At 36.3% G+C, this 16,932-nt stretch overlaps 1 long non-coding RNA gene across 1 annotated transcript; it reads left to right on the top strand.

The window, feature by feature from the left end:
- Positions 1–1,772: 1,772 nt before the first annotated feature.
- On the top strand, positions 1,773–13,088 carry LOC138808701 (uncharacterized). The gene is made up of 3 exons (XR_011366580.1): positions 1,773–2,041; positions 8,043–8,093; positions 12,910–13,088. It is a non-coding gene; the product is annotated as an uncharacterized lncRNA (long non-coding RNA).
- The last annotated feature ends 3,844 nt before the right edge of the window (positions 13,089–16,932 follow it).

Here is a 16,932-nt window from a genome sequence, read left to right as displayed (position 1 = left end):
GCCCTGAACAACCAATGGCAGGAGATACTAAGAAACAGGTTTCCAACCATAGGAAAAAAATGGAATGTTGTCAGTGTCACAGAATGAGTTGTTCGTGAATAATGCTCCTATAAAATTAGACAGCATGATTTCAGGAGGCTGATTGATTTTATTTAATATATATGAAGCATTAAAAGATTATTATTACTTACAGAAACACAATAATTTCAGGACACTGATTTCTTTTAAGAAAGAAAACAATTACATTACTTACATGGACACATAATAAATACCCAAGAATTGGTAGGAATGTAGTCTATATAACTAAATAATGTATAGACATCTCTGGCACTCTGTAAAGACATATATTTATTAGCTTACTGCCATCTGCACGTCAATCTGTTCTTATTTTGTTAACTCCTGGGCTCAATCTCAGGTCCTGGGAATAGTCTGTAAGCTCAATTTGCCCCAGGAGGGCATGCTGACACTCACCCATTCATGAATTTGGCCTTGTAGGCCATGAGTTCAGATGCCTGCATTCCCAAACATTGAATCGTTGAGTAAGAAGCTGAGGGTAACACATGTTTTCCTTTTCTGTGAATGTGCTGGGTGTCAGGTATGAAGTGGAATATATATGCAGACCTATATCCTTATGTAATCAATGTTCTATGTGCCATAATAGTCAATAAAATAAATGGTCATTACATGAACAAAACAAAAATATAAAATAACTACACTGAATGCAATATAATCAACATATGTATGTAAATATAAATCATATATGTAAATTGTACATGAATAGGATGTTTTCTAGTGCTGAGGATCGATATCAGGCCTAAGGAACAGACTTGAATTTCTTGACAAGAAGGAGGCAAGCTTCCACTTCCCACACAGTGCAACATAGGTACCAGACCATGAGTTCAAATCCCAGTCCTGGCAGAAAAATAATGGAACCTTTATAGTATGATTGGCCCAATTCTTAGGTATTTCATTATGCCTCCATTTTATGAATTTGATTGTTTAAATGCTTAATAAAGTATTAACTAAAATTGATTAGTGTCCTATAATATAATTGTGCATAATTTTATCATAGAATCATTCAAGGGCTGCCCATTCAATCATGACATACATAATATTCCATTGGGTATCATATAGATAGGAACAAGTTTCTTAGGATCTCCTGCCATTTGGAGGTGGCAGGATCACGATTCGAACTGTGGGCCCCAGCTCCCACAATTTCACTGCGAGAATAGGGTACTCACCAGTCTGTCCAAGAACATCAGCAAGACCAATGATTAGGCAGGCACCAGTGGATCTCAGCAGTCCTCCTTAATACTTACAAGGCTGTGAAAGGAGGATCATGGTCAAAGTCACCCAAGCCAAGAAAGTTCTTGAGACTCCTTTCCAACTTCAGTGCCAACATATCAAGTGTGGAGGGCCAGCCTTGAGCAAAAGCAGCTCACAGACTGTGTCCAGATCTTGAGTTTAAGGACCAGGATTGGCAACAAACAGACATACACAACAATCTGTGCAGCCATCCAGCTAAAGCAGGTTAGTCTTTTGTCCCCAACTGCATTGGACAGAGTTCCCTGGGAAAAAAGGCTAGGCGAGCCGCTGTCATCTTGCTCTGCCCATACTGCTTGCATCACAGGATTACAGCCACACCCCCATTCTTTCATGTTCCTTTCTGACCAATGAGATACAAGAATGGTGACCACGCCCACATTCCATGATGCAGGGGAGCACCAGGATTCCCTCTGTTTGTTTACAACACTACCAGAAGTTGAGGAAGGTAGAGGTGGTTGAGTGATCAGCAAGAGACTTGAGGAGAGTTTGGAGTATAGTAGGAAATTGATGCTCCCACCAGCACCCCACCTCCCTCCCCACTTCTTGCGGTGCTGGGTTTCAAACCTCAGGCAATGGAGCACTGCCAGCAGTCATAAGGCCCCAACCAGGTCCCTGCCCCTGGTCTTCTGCTCTGGGCCCATGTATCCACAATGCCACCTCCATCACTGCTCTTCCCACCTGGCACAGCTGCCAACAGCTTCTCTGAGCAGCACAGGTGAGTGGCTGCCCCAACACTACCCCTGCCGCTGGTCAGACACTCCACTGGGGTCCCCCTGACCCCCTGCTTGTTTCCTCTCCCTGGCTCTGAGGAGCCACCTTTCTGTCTTGGGCATTTCTGAGAAAGAGACTCAATAGAGACTCAGGCTGTGCTGGATCAGGGTCCTCCTATCTGTGACAGGTATGCTCCACCAAGCATGGTCCTCTGTAGTTGGGATGGTAGACATGTAGCGCCATGCTCAGTTATTGGTTTAGATAGATTATCCCAAACTTTTAGTCCATGCCAGCAGATTCTTGACCACAGATGAAGTTCTGGATAGTGCCGAAACCATCAGACTTCAGTCTCCTCAGAGGACAGTTGTGAGGAAACAAGGGATTTATACAGAGGGTTCTGTGGAGCATGGCTAGGCACAGAGGGAGCATCCTTCAGATAAGGTTCTCGGCAATTCTGTGAGCATATGACAGGAAGATACCCGGAAAAAGCTCAGGTGGGGTCTGTTATTAATTGTGCAACAGGTGTGGGATTATGAAACAAAACATGGCTCTCATCATTACCCTATCCCCATGAGGAAGGGGATCCTTCACTCTGTTGAGTTTTGCAGCTGAGGAAACAGATGCACGGAGAAGCTGGGTGACCTACTTATGACCTCAAGGTCACAGGAAGCTCAGCCTGACTTCTCTACCATGCTCCTTGGGACAATGGGTGCTATTCAGTCCACTTGATGTGGTGGGAATCACTTCTTGTCAGTTGTGGGTCTTGAACTCTAGGCCTGGGCGCCGTTCCCAAGCTCTTCAGATCAAGGCTAGTGCTCTACCACTTGAGCGCACTTCCGGTTTTCTGGTGGTTGTTTGAAGATTAGAGTCCCACAGACGTTTCTGCCCGGACTGGCTATGAACCATGATCATCATATCTCAGCCTCCTGTGTAGCTAGGATTAGAGTTCTGAACCACTGGCACCCAACTTAAGCATAATTCTGATTTTCTTTCTTCGTCTCTCACATAGTAACTGGTTGAATGTTTTCTGGATGAGGTGGCCCAGTGTCCCTATGTGTCTGGAACCCAAGGTAGCCCTCTCATTCAGGAAGTGAGCTGTGGGTCAGGAGCTGTCTAGCTCAGACTGTTGAAACAGCTCCATGACGTAAGCCCCTCTGTGCCCTGGCTAGACCATGATGGTTATTCATTTTCCATCCAACCTTCCTGGACTTATTGTATTGTATTGTTTTTTACATCATTTTCTAGCACCTGGCCAAAATTATGATATAGTTATGGAATGAAAATGTAATGCCATCTTAAGAAAGTCATTTAGGGCTTTGTGAATGTGGCTTCATGGTACATTGATTGCCTAACATGCATGAAACCCTGGGTTCAATTCCCCATTACCACATAAACAAAAAAAATTGGAAGTGGTGCTGTGCCTCAAGTGGTAGAAGGCTAGCCTTGAGCAAAAAAAGAAAGACAGAAAGACAGAAAGAAAGGAAAATAGAGAAAGAAAGAATGAAAGAAAGAAAGAAAGAAAGAAAGAAAGAAAGAAAGAAAGAAAGAAAGAAAGAAAGAAAGAAAGAAAGAAAGGAAGGAAGGAAGGAAGGAAGGAAGGAAAGAAGGAAGGAAGGAAGGAAGGAAAAAAGAAAGTCCTGGGTTTCCCTTATTTGCAATAACTAGTGTATGTCTGAGCCAAGCAGAAATGATCAGATAAGTTGCTGTTAGGGAAATGAACCCTAAGATATGTATTTAAATGTTTTTTTCTTTCATGTGATTTTTTCTAACACATTTACAAAATTATTTCTTGGTTGTTTTGTATTTCCCTCACCCAGAGTATAACCCTTGCTTTCACTGTACTTGATAATGATATAATTTGTGGAGGGGAAGGGAAAAAACACGTCATTTAAATAGGGATACAGGTGGACCCATTGCAACAATGAGATATGCAAGTCGTTATGTCAAAAACAAACTTTACAACTTTGGTGGGGGGGATGGGAAGGAGGATTGGGTCTGGGGGCAGGTGGAGGATGGGAGGGGGTCAGAAGGGGAACCAAAGGAGGAGGATACAATGCTTGATAAGAAATGTACTCATCTTGCCCCTGTAATTGTAACCCTTCTCTACAGTATTTTCACAATATAAAAGAAAAAACTAGTAAATGCAAAATAAAGAATCCCTACTTTGAATATATAATTGCTCCTTCCAAACTGAAACCTGACAGTAGTCCCTAATTCATGAATTTTACTTATAATAATGTTTTGAAAAAAAAAGGTTTGGTCATTAGGTCACAGCAATTAATGCCAGTAATGTGCTTAGATTTCAGGTGAAGATTAATTCTGGAAATTCAAAGATTCCAGGATTTTGTGTGGTCACTGCTAATCACAAAGAGAAGTGTAATCTAAGTGACATTTGGAAACCTTTTTGGTCAGTGACTGCAAAAAAAGGCAGAGGCTAATTAACAGTTGTGACACAAGAGAAAAAATAACTCCAGATGGAAGGAATAAATGATAGTAACTAAGGTATATCAGAAATTGTTCTTGAAAACAATTTTGGTTATTGAAGAACTAGTTTTCAACTAGGCTTATTCCTCATTGCCTTTAGCATTCTAAATCTCTTAGGCTAGTTATTAATCTCTGTGTGATAAATGTATCTCTTTCTATGCTGTTCTTTCATACTCGATATCCTTTGCTTTCTAAAAATCTTTCTATATTTCTCTATGAACATTTCCTGATACTAAATACACCAATACAGATGGTAGAGGATGTTAATGGAGGGATCCCATAGCTAATGAGTCATTAATGTAACAGAATGGAAAAGGAGGACATATTATTGCTACCTCAAATTTTCTGAAAAGCTGCAATGGCATCATTTGGTTCAAATTTCCATTGTTTGTCTACATAGTGTCATTCAGTGCACATAAATGCAAATATGAGCCAGGTGCTGGTGGTTCACGCCTGTAATACTAGCTACTCAGAATGTTGAGACCAGAGGATTGTGGTTGAAAGACAGCCTGGTCAGGAAAGCCCATGAGACCCTTATCTTCAATTAAGCACAGGAAACCCGGAAGTGGTTCTGTAGCAAAAGTAGTAGAGCACTCAACTTGACCTGAAGAGCTGATGGACAGCGCCCAGGATCAGAGTTCAAGCCCCATGACCAACAAATAAAGTGAAAGATGACTTTGTTTCCCCCAAAGGAACGACAAAATTAATAATTTTCCCAAGCAGAAAAATAAATTCCAAAATGATTCAATGCACCTACTTTTGCTGAATTACTTACTTTATGGCTTCTTTGCTGGACATATTCTCTACTTTTAAAAATAGTCAAATATTAGCTTTACAAAAAAATTCATCAAATATTAGTTATTTCAAAAGAGAAGTCTATTCACTTGATGTCACTTAGCTTTCTTACTATCTTAGTGCAAAGCTAACCCAGGCAGGATAGTCTCTCAAATTCATTTTTAATTAAACACCAAAAAAGCACAAGTAGAGTTTTGGCTCAAGCAGTTGAGTACTAGCTTTGGGGGCAGGTGGGCAGGAAAGAAAATTGTTCAGGGACAGGGTCCAGCTTCTGGGTACAAGCCCCAGAACCAGCACAAATGAACCAAACAAGCAAACAAAAAAACCCAGATATTTCTTTGGGACCCTCCTTAAAGGAGTACTCATTTGATAAGAGGCTCCTTTTGGTGATCATACTCACTGGATCCTGCTTTTCTGGAATCCTTATTGCTCTGGAGAACTCAGGACCAGACTAAAGAAATTGATAACTGACTCCTGCAAATAGAGATTCCTCTCAGGGGTGAAATATCCATCCATAAGGCATTTTAAACCTCCATGTCTTTGTTTCTTTGCAGTAGAACACTTTTTAAACAACGTTATTTCCTTTTGTTCTATGATAGCTTTCAAATGGCACATTATTTTTGTAATACTCTCAACTAGAACTTTACAGAAAAGTTTTATATGAGTAAAGAACATATTCGAAAAAGTCAAGAACAGAGTTTCCTTCAAGCCTTGGGATTCTTTTCTTGTACAGTAAAAAGGAAAGCACAAGTTAACTTGAACTTTGTCATTCCTCTATGTTCCATTCCTCTCCTGGGATTAGTTTCCACATCCAGTTACCATTACTTCCAGTAACAATTGATGGTGCTGCTTGAGGTATAATAAATGTTTACTGGCTTCACTGAAATAACACAAGGACACCTTTGGACATGAGGTAACACGTGTTTCAGACAAAACTTAGTAAAGAGAAAATATGAAAATTATATTGCTTATAAATATATTATCCATGAGTATATTGAGTTCAAACTTTTTAAGGTCTCTGTAAATTAAAGTGAATTGTAAATGGGAAGAAGGTTCTCAGATCATTCCTTTTGTGAGTGTATGTACAGCACATTATTTCCTGTGTATATGCATTAACAGTAAGGGAAACTATAGCAATAATAGGAGAAAGAGAAGTTCTGTGTTAAAGAATATGGGTTCAATACACTATAGAAGACTCTACAAATAAGACAACATTGAAACAATAAAGCCAAGTCCAGTATGTAGATTTATGGGAGTGATGTAGAGAAAGCATTACTCCTAGGTGGAACACGAAGTATGAAGCCACTCCCTTTCTAAATCACACTTGTTAATCACACAACTCTGTAGAAAGTAGAATGGAAGTATAATTCTGGTTCCAATGCAAGTCAGATATAAAAGCATGGACTTAAATGGAAAAAAAATCCATCTTGAGAGAACAGGGCTTATACTAGCAATGAACTGCTGGCTAAGATGATATTTCTTTTTCTTTCCTTATATATTTATTGTTGTTGGTGGTGGTCTTGGCACTTGAACTCTGGGCCTGGGCACTGTTCCTCTGCTATTCAGCTCAAGGCTAATGCTCTACCACTTGATCCACAGTGCAACTTCCAGTTTTCTTGTAGTTAATTGCAGAAAAGTGTCTCCGGTACTTTCTTACCCGGGGTGGCTTTGAACCCCAATCCTCAGATCTCACCACCACTCAGCTTACGATCACATTTCTAACAGTGTACACTCAGGATATGTAATGGGTATATTAATCTATCTTTATTTGAATTCTTGAGTTAAAAACCTCGGCTACAGCATAGACTTTACACTCACAAAAATGTTTATAGCTTAAAAGTTGATACTTCTGGAGAAATAAAACCTAAGAATGTAATGGAGTCTGGGAAGTTCAGTTTGCAACCAGCTAGGCTAGAACAGTCTTTGCAACAGTACCTATAATTGAGGAGCCAAAAGCTGTATTGGAAGAATGGCTCAGGTGATGGAATACCAGTCATGAGCAAGATTTATGAATAAGAGCTTGAGGCTTTTGTGTACATATATACAAACATACACATACACACAGAGGCACTTATATGTGCACACACAAATGCACAAATGAAATGACTCTCATAATATGTAGAAAATTACAAAACAATAGAAAATATGTCCTGAGTAAGACTAGAATTATGTGATAATTTTTAATATTAGAAAGTCCTCAAGTTACTTTTTTCAAAAGTGTTTGAGAATATTACATAGGTAGGGACCAGAGATAGTAAGAGAGTCAAGTAATCATTATTAAAGGTATCGGATCCATTGAGGAATGAATCAGAGACCCCGCAGGTGCATCTGAAAATGTTCATATCCTGTGTCAAATGTTAGAAAATATTTGAAAATAGTACAGGAACAGTCTGAGCAGTGTAGTGGGTAATATCACTGGAGAAATTCAGAATTGGTAATCTGTATTTAGATTAAATAAAACAAGAAACTATGGCAGGGCAATGTGATATAAGCCTAGATTTCTAGCACTCAGACTAAAACAGAAGATTGGAGAGTGGAATTACATAGTGATACCTTCCCTGGACCAGGTAGTATAATTTTGTCTTAATAAAACAAACCAAACAAGAAAGGAATACACAGTTGGAATGCTGGGCTAATTTTGTCATTTTTTGCGAAGTCAAGTTTCCTATTGAAATGCAACTCATATATAATCCTCACTTGTGTTTTAAATTCTCTCTCCATTACAGAACATTCCTAGATGCAAAATGACTCATGATTACCTTCCAAAATTTGAGAAAGTAAGTAATCATCATTCTGTTGGATTCCAAAGAAATGATAAAGGATTACAAAGGCTTAAGCCTGGAGAAATAGCAAAGTTTATCTAATGTAGGACTTTGTAAATGTTGCTAAATTAGAATTGAGATTTAAAATAAATATTTTGGTTTTGTTTGTAATTTCATATTCTATTAGATATTTCAAAATTATTTTCTTTTTTTGTCAGTTGTGTGGCCTGAACTCTGGGGCTGCACACTGTCCCTCAGCTCTTCAGCTCAAAGCTAGTACTCTACCACTTGAGCCACAGCACCACTTCCGAGTTTTTTCGCTTATGTGGTGTGGAGGAATCGAACCCAGGGCCTCATGCCTGTAAGGCAAGCAGTCTACCACTGAGCCACCTTCCCAGCCCCAAAATTATTTTTAAATAGAGGGTTTAATTGACAAATTCACAAATGATTCTTGCAGTCTACTTGCCTAGAATATTCTTTCAAGAGAGATATAATTAGAAATTAGTTAATAGATAATTCCAACAATTCATGTATAAAATGATATTGTGAATAATGTAGACAGAGTTGCCAAGAAATGCATGATATTAATTTATAAATTTATCAAAAGCAATTTTTTGAAGCTTTGGTATAACATAGTATGAGGAGAATAATTGTGTGACATCTTTTTCTTCTACCTATGTAACACAGGAAGCAATTCCCTTAATTATGTGCCTCTGTATACAATGAGAAAAATGCTAGATTGGGGGTTTGTTTTCATTTTTTTGTTTTATTGGTTTGTCCTAGTGCTTGAACTCTGGTCCTGGACACTGTCTCTGAGCCTGTTCATGCTCAAGGCTTGTGCCCTACCATTTCAATCTCAGTGCCACTTGTGTCTGGCTTTTGCTGAGAAGTTTATTGGAGATAAGCATCTAAGGAACCTTCCTGCCTGGGTTTGCTTTGAACTGTAACATTGCGCTCTTAGCATCCTGAATATCTATGGTAATTAAAAAAGTATAAATATAAATAATATTTGCAAATGGTCTGATCTCAAGAATACTAGGGGTGGGAAAATGATGCAACCCAGTTTATTGTGGTGTTCTTTCCAGAACATGGAGGGCATCACATTAGCAGAGGTGTAGTATTTTTCACAATAAAGATAAGCTATTAGTGTTGTAAATTAAGGGAACCTTTGAGGTGCACCCTACACCTTGGAAACTGTTGGGATATGATGACTTTATGGCATAAGTCTTCGGATTGATGGTCACATAAATAATAGCTTACCCTGATAAACAATTGCTTACTCTTGAAAAATTAATTATTACAGATGCTTCATAGTTTTATCCTTTACCAGAATGTGGCTATTTTTCTGTTTATTCCTCAATCTGTACCAACCCATTGGAATATGAATCTATTGCAGAATTACATAACATGCAAACAGGTATTCTTTTGAATCTCTCAGGTAGGAATGTTCAGAATTTGAAAATGAGTAGATATTAGTCATAGGAATTTTGAAAAACACATATATTCTGTCCTCTTAACAACTTATTTACTTTTAAAAGTTATGGGTTTCCATTGAATGAAACTGTTTACTGTTTTTGTATGAGAAAGTTTAAATTCATTCTTTTTTCAAAATATTGGCAAGTATATTGTGAAAATATTGTCTAGTTGGATAACATTCAAGTTGATGGCCCTCTGATTAAAAAGGTGTAATTAATTCAAATTTAATGCCAAATAGTATTGATTTTTAAAAGTTACTAAAAATAATAATATTTACTATACCAATACAGTGAAATTTTATTTCATGTCGCTTATTTATTTAATTTAATTTTCTTGTCAAAGTTATGTACAGTGGAGTTACAGTAATTGTAAGGTAGTGAATACATAACGTTTCAAACTTGTTATCCCCTTTCTCATTTTTCTCAGTTTTCCGTCACCACAATACCCCTCACAAGTTGTAATGTACATTTTCATCATATTGTCTTGAGAGCATTGCTATTGCATTGGTTTGCCCTTTGTCGTATTTCTCAACATTTTGTTGTTCCTATTCCTTTCCGTAATTAAGGTAAATGTATACCAGTACACAGGGTATCCAAATCAAATACAGCAGGGAATAAACCATAGGGAAAAATGTCAAAAGAAAATAGAAGTCACATAATACATTAAAAACAACAACCGCAAATAAAAATCTCTGTTTCCATATCTTGGATTTTATTTTGCTTAGCATCAGCATATATGGTCATATATATAACATAACAAAGTCCCTGGAAAATAATAGTTGCATGGACATGATATCATGAAAACAACATTTTAACTGTTTAATATGGTAAAGATGGAATTAGGATTGGTGAATTCGCGATTCTGTTAAAGGAATTTCAAAAGAGTTTTAAAGTTATGACAGGTAAATTTTAATTGTTCAAACTTTTTAACAATTTAGCCTATTAAAAAAATAAAATTGCCTGGGAGAATAGCCTTTCATGCAAAGAAATCCATGGAGACTTAGCTGAGAGGGAGTGATGTGGGTGAAGATGGCTCTTTTTCACACTAAACAGACAAACCTCACAAACCTTGCTGTAATTCCTGTAGGTTACCTTGAGAATTTTCCTTACCCAAAAAATATACTCTTACTGTGTGAAACAAGGTTGTAGTGGAATTTAAATTCAAAGTTCTTTAAAAAAAGACATCAAAGCCGGGCGCTGGTGGCTCACGCCTGTAATCCTAGCTACACAGGAGGCTGAGATCTGAGGATCGCGGTTCAAAGCCAGCCCGGGCAGGAGAGACCGTGAGACTCCTATCTCCAATAAACCACCAGAAAACCGGAAGTGGCGCTGTAGCTCAAGTGGTAGAGAGCTCGCCTTGAGCTGAAGAGCTGAGGGACAGCGCCCAGGCCCAGAGTTCAAGCCCCACGACCGACAAAAAAAAAAAAAAAAAAGACATCAAAATTGTGATTTGACCTTTACTTACTAAACAGTAATTCTCTGAAAAAGATAATTGTGTTCAAACTATTTAGGGGAAAGTGCCCTCCACAATGAAAGAAGATATTGGGTTTACACTTTTCTGTTTATAATACTTTCCACAATGTCTTTGCATATAAAGCACTGAAACACAGAAAAAAAATCTGATTGGATACTTCAAACGAATGATTTCACATTTCTAAGTGGCTCAAAAATATAATATCATTATTAACATGAGACTGTGAAGACTTCTCTTATTACATAAGCCAAAAAGTTTTGGGATCAGAAAAGAAGAGCAAATGGAAAAAGTAAGAAAACAGTATTCTTCGAAGCCCTAGATAAGCGTATTAGCTTCAGCAATGGAGGGAGGCCAAAACTTTTTAAAATAGATTGTCTTAATATTTTACCTACATAAAGTGGTTTTACAGAGCATATTTGTCTCACTTCAATGCACACTAGATCGAATGAAGACATAAAAATAAGTTCCACATCCAAATAAAATAGTTTTAAAAGAGAAACCATGAAGACGTAGCAGTGGGGGAGGTCTTATAGTCATTCCACTTCACTAGACTTTAACCCAAGAAGCTGTGATTAATTGGAAATCAGGTAAGAGCTAAGAGGAGGACATAGAAATAGGTCATCGAAGTCTTGTCCTTTGTAACAGACACTGTCATCCAAGGTATCGGTGATTTAACTCTATTCTTCTCTATACATCTTGTTAAGCAAATGCAAGGCCAAGAGAAAAATAATCTATTGAAGTAATTTTGAAAAGAATAACTTCACTGTTCCTGATATGGTATCTAACGAGAGTCTTAAGTGAGAAGATAAAAGTGGAGTATTCTTCGGTTTCCTCTAAGCATCTTGTTAGCAAATTATATCTTTGAGGTTAGAAGTAATTGAACCAAAAAGTGGTGGAGTACTTATTTTTGTGGGCACTTTAGACATAAGAATACTTTCAAGGTAAAAGAAAAAACAGTATAGCTAAATATTTGTGATCACAGCTTCTTGGACTGTTTTTTTGGAGAAAAGGTTTTACCTGAGAGTTTGTCCTCATTATCATAGATGTTGGGTTTTCGTGGCAACCAAATGCAAGAGGGAAGTTTAATGGACTCGCTTGGACAAATAAACAGCATAATAGAAAAAATGGCAAATAATCTTTAGTGAATTACTTTGACCGATTATTTTGCCAGAACAAAGAAGGAAAGATATAATTCAAAATCACTTGACTGAAAAGTATGAAAAAGAGTAGTAAAGAGAGATGAGAGAAAACATAGAGGACTGTTTTCTCTCCAACAGAGTAATGGGTTTTGATCTTGTTTCTTCCATTCTATATTCACCAGCTATCAAATGTATCTCAGGACTGGAATATCCAGTTCAGACAAAGAGATCTCCCATTAGAAAATATTTGCTGCAGATGTAGGTGATTTATAACCTTAGACAATCTATTTAAATCTGTTCAAAATTCTCCCCTACCCCAAACTGCCCTCTTTGAACAGTTGGTTTGCTTTTCCCATACTGCCCTTGATTAACTATTTAATATTTTGAGAGGTCATATTCATACTCTGTAGAATTTGCTGTTTGGTTGTGATTTTTATGTGTTTGATTTTTGTTGTGCTTTTAACTAAATTTCAAAAGGTTGTGCAATTGTGTTACAATTAAATATGTCCATGTAATTGTCCAATGCTCCTGGATCAGAGTCACTCCTTCTATCATTCTCAACCAACTCCTTCTCCAAGATTTATTTCAGATTTACCACTTCCTTTATCACATGTGTACATTGAGTATTCTAGTTGTGCTTGCCACTTTTTCATTTTTCATTCATTCTATTTTTACTAATATTCTTCTCTGGTTTCAACTTCTTGATAGTCATTCTGTTAAATTGTCTGTTCATACTTTGACAGGTTTATATACATTCTATGGCATTTCAATCCTGCATATACTTGAACTGATATCAGCTTATATTTCCATAATTAATCCATCTGCAATAACAATTTGCAAGACTGGAGACGTGAAGCACCTAGACATGATTTTATTCTCATCCATTTGGAAGATTAATCTTTATTCAACAAGAAAGTTTAAAAACGGCTTAGAATGTTTTCCTAACTACCAGTTTTTATAAATGGCTTTGTACAATGGTTTGTGATTATTTTACTTTACATGGGATAATATTCTCTACTACGTATAACTTTTGGGAAAAGAAGAAAACTAAAATTTATTACTGTGGAGGAATATGATAGAAATAGAAGACAGATTTTATGTTTGTCACATCTCTCATGAGTACCCATATTCAAGACTTAAAGTCAAATTTCTTAAGGAAAACATCAAACAACATGATAAGGCAACTATTCGTGATCTTTTAAAATGTACTTTATTATTTGATGAAATTTACTTTATTAGCTAATGTTTAGGCTTGAAATATGGGAGGCTGATCTAGGTAACACATTTCTGGAAGGCATCTACTGAACAACACAAATGGTCGGGGCTACTATTTCTATAATTTAAGGAATGGTTGAACCTGTTTGGTATTAGTGCAGGATAATAAATCAACTCTATTGTAACTTGTTCCTTCCACTTGAAAAACTTGTAATGTTACTAAGTATCTAATCGTCAAATGTCATTTTGGCGAATGTGCCTTTAAAAAGTTTATTTGAGGGGCTGGGAAGGTGACTCAGTGGTAAAGCACTTGCTGGCATGCATGTTTTTCTGAATTATATTTGACTTCTAAGTCAAGTTTTCCTATCCTTGGTAGAAAAATTATGGATCTATCCTTCCAGGAACTATTTTTTGGCCTATTTATACTGGACTGAAATCTTTCATTAATCATTAGGAGAGGGGTATTAAAAATATTCTTGTGACATTTGTGATCTTGTTCACTAATATGGGCTGGTCATCTGTAAATTGAAAGTGTGAATTACAGTAGTTTCTCTCAGATTTTGTGATCTCATCTTTCATTTTAAGTTGCCTTGCATTTCACAATTGCTTACTGCTAAATCCTGTGTAATTGGGGCCCTGAATTATTATAGGAAATGAGGAGTTGAGATGAGTCTTCAATTACTTTCTGTTGGCATGTGGCATGGGCCTAGGTGTGAATACTTGCCCTTCTTATCTGATGATACAGATAACTAGGACCTAGGATCCTAGGACGCGTGGATCCTGTAGAAGAATAATACCTTTTGGACATCATATCAGCAAAATTTGGGTATGATCAGAAATATGGGGAAAACCATTCTGAGTCCAGCGAGTTAAAACAATATACAGAGCAGCAGAGTAAAATCCCTTACAGATTAAAGGAAAACAACATTTTTTTTTACCATGTGAATTCAGGAGACTAAGAACACTTAGAAGGTATCACAAGTTTATATCGAAGACATTGCATTGATACTTCTTATATTCTAATAAATATTCTAAACCTAATTATTTATATTCCTATCTATTTATTGTAATAAATATCAAATTATTTGTCAAATTATCGATTAATTCTAGCAAGTTTCATTGTGTGAAACATAAAATTAGCACATATAAATATAAAATATATAACTGTATGTAATCTAAGGAAATGTTTTTCATTGTTCTGTTGTGGTTAGGGTATCAAAGGCAACTCTGTTTTACAGTATTATTCCATTATCTCTACCTCAGAGTTTGGTAGAGTTAGACCTAAAGCTTTACCATTTGTAGATTTACAGCCTAGAGGCAAGAGGAAACACTGTGATTAAAACATTACCAATTTAAGGCCTAATATCAAGGAAAAATATGGACTTCTCCTGGAGCTATGGAAATATTTGGCGATAGAAATTCAGTAGTGTAAGTTCCTGCCTGGTTGGATGGTAGACAAGTCAGGACATTAGGTAATCATGCATAAGAACAATTTTTTTTCACCTTCTTGGCTTTAGCTACTTTTGAAATGGTAGGTATAATAAACAATTATATTTTGATAAAATACTTTCTAGTCAGAACTGTTTATTTCTCTCTGATCCCTTGTAACTAAGATTAGTTTTTTTTCCAGTAAGATAATCTTTGCTGTCAGGGTAAGATATTCTGGTTGGTCTGTTACTACATGGAAGAAGGGTAAAGGGTCAGTAGACATTTGTGCCAGAAAGACCTCATTTGGAAAATTTTAAGCTGCAAAAGTTTAGAAGTAGCTCTTCAGCAAGGCTTATTTTGAATCCATTAGCTCCACAAAGTTAACTCAGTTGATAAATAAGTACTTGAAAAGCCATATCTTTGAACCAAGCTATAAAGGCTACAAAATATGATGAAATTTAAAATGAAAAAGACTTAAAATAGTCATTGGCAAATAATTGCAAGTGTGAGCAATCTACCGAACAATATGTTTTTTCCACTATACACAGAATTTCAGAGAAATAAGATAAATAGCATTGTTAGTAACAATAAGGTTTCCTTGTTACAAATAGGCAACCAAGGATATATGCCTGTATAAAGATTACATCATTAACTACTTAAATTTACAGGATACTACATGCTTCGGCAGCACGTATACATAAATTACAACAATATAGAGATTAACATGCCACTTGGACCGGGATGATATGAAAATATGCAAACTATTCCATATTTTTCATCCTTCAGATGCAAGAAATGAAAAACAGTTATTAAAAAGTTGATTACAAAAATACAAGTGTAACAACACATTCAATTCATATAATTAAAAGTTAGTTTTTTCACAATGATTTATTTTCTCTTTTTCCATTTTTACTATTCTAAATTATTCTAACTGGAGAGTAGAGAACTGATAGAAAGCAGAGAAAGATTTTCCTGTGTATTAAAAGGTACAGACTGAAAATGAGGACCAATGGTGTCTTCATGTACAGCTTATTCTAGGAATGAGAAAATAGGAAATAATACCTTCTATGTAAATGATTTGGGAAATGGCAGAGCAGAAAGTGAAATGATGCAACCAAAAATATAAAAGCAAAATAATTTAGGATAATTATGGAGCAATCATATTATCTATGAGAACCATGAAAGAGAGAGAGGAAGAGAGACATGTGCAATGAACTAACTAGCCACAAAATCCATGCCTCTGATCAATTTATAGAGCAAACAATTTTATTTTTAAAAGAGATGGAAATAGAATTTATAGTGTGTCTCTTTATGATGTGCAATGTAATGTATTGATATGCATTGTGTTGATCACTTTTCTGTTACTGTGAGGAAAATACCTGCAAAGAACATTTCTAAGGAGGAAACTATTATATTGACTCATGGCTTAAGAGAACACAGTTTAAGATAAAGTGTCTCCATTGTTTTTAATTATATTTTTATTATCTTAAATAATTGTATAAGGGAATTTCCATTCAACAAATCAGTTTTTAAGTACAATGGATCTTTACATAACTTCACCACACCCTTCCAAATATCACCCCACTTTAATTTTTTCTACTGTCATACTATCTGTATTGAATATTATGCCTTCACTCTTTTCCTCCATAACTCTTTTTAATCCTTCCCTTTGAATTCCCCTCATATCTTAAGTGATAGTTTCCTGGTATTCATTTTGTTGGATTAAAAATTCAATTTTATAAGAAAATACACCTTTTAAATTCTCTGCAAATAGATTGCTTTGGTTGATATTGTTGTGAAAACTTGTATAAAGTTCTATCTTCCAAATATAAGACAGAACATGGGTCCTTTGTGTGTGTGTGTCTCTGACTTAGTTTACTTAACATATTTTTAGATCTATCCATTTCTTTGCAAATAATGTAACAGTCTTCATAATGGATGGGTGCAATACAATTGTGTATATGTGCCACACTTTCTCTAACCATCCCTCTGCCAAAGGGCATCTGGGCTGTTTCCATAAGTTTTCTACAGTGAATAGTGCAGCAGTGAACATGGTTGTGAAAGTGATTTTACTGTAACCTTTTGGAAGAATTCATCACTATCTTTCTGGGAACAATCTTCTA

This window comes from Dipodomys merriami, unplaced genomic scaffold (genome assembly GCF_024711535.1).
Source record: "Dipodomys merriami isolate MVZ:Mamm:240054 unplaced genomic scaffold, mDipMer1.0.p SCAF_47, whole genome shotgun sequence".
NCBI lineage: Eukaryota > Metazoa > Chordata > Mammalia > Rodentia > Heteromyidae > Dipodomys > Dipodomys merriami.
This window is presented reverse-complemented; position numbering and strand designations above follow the sequence as displayed.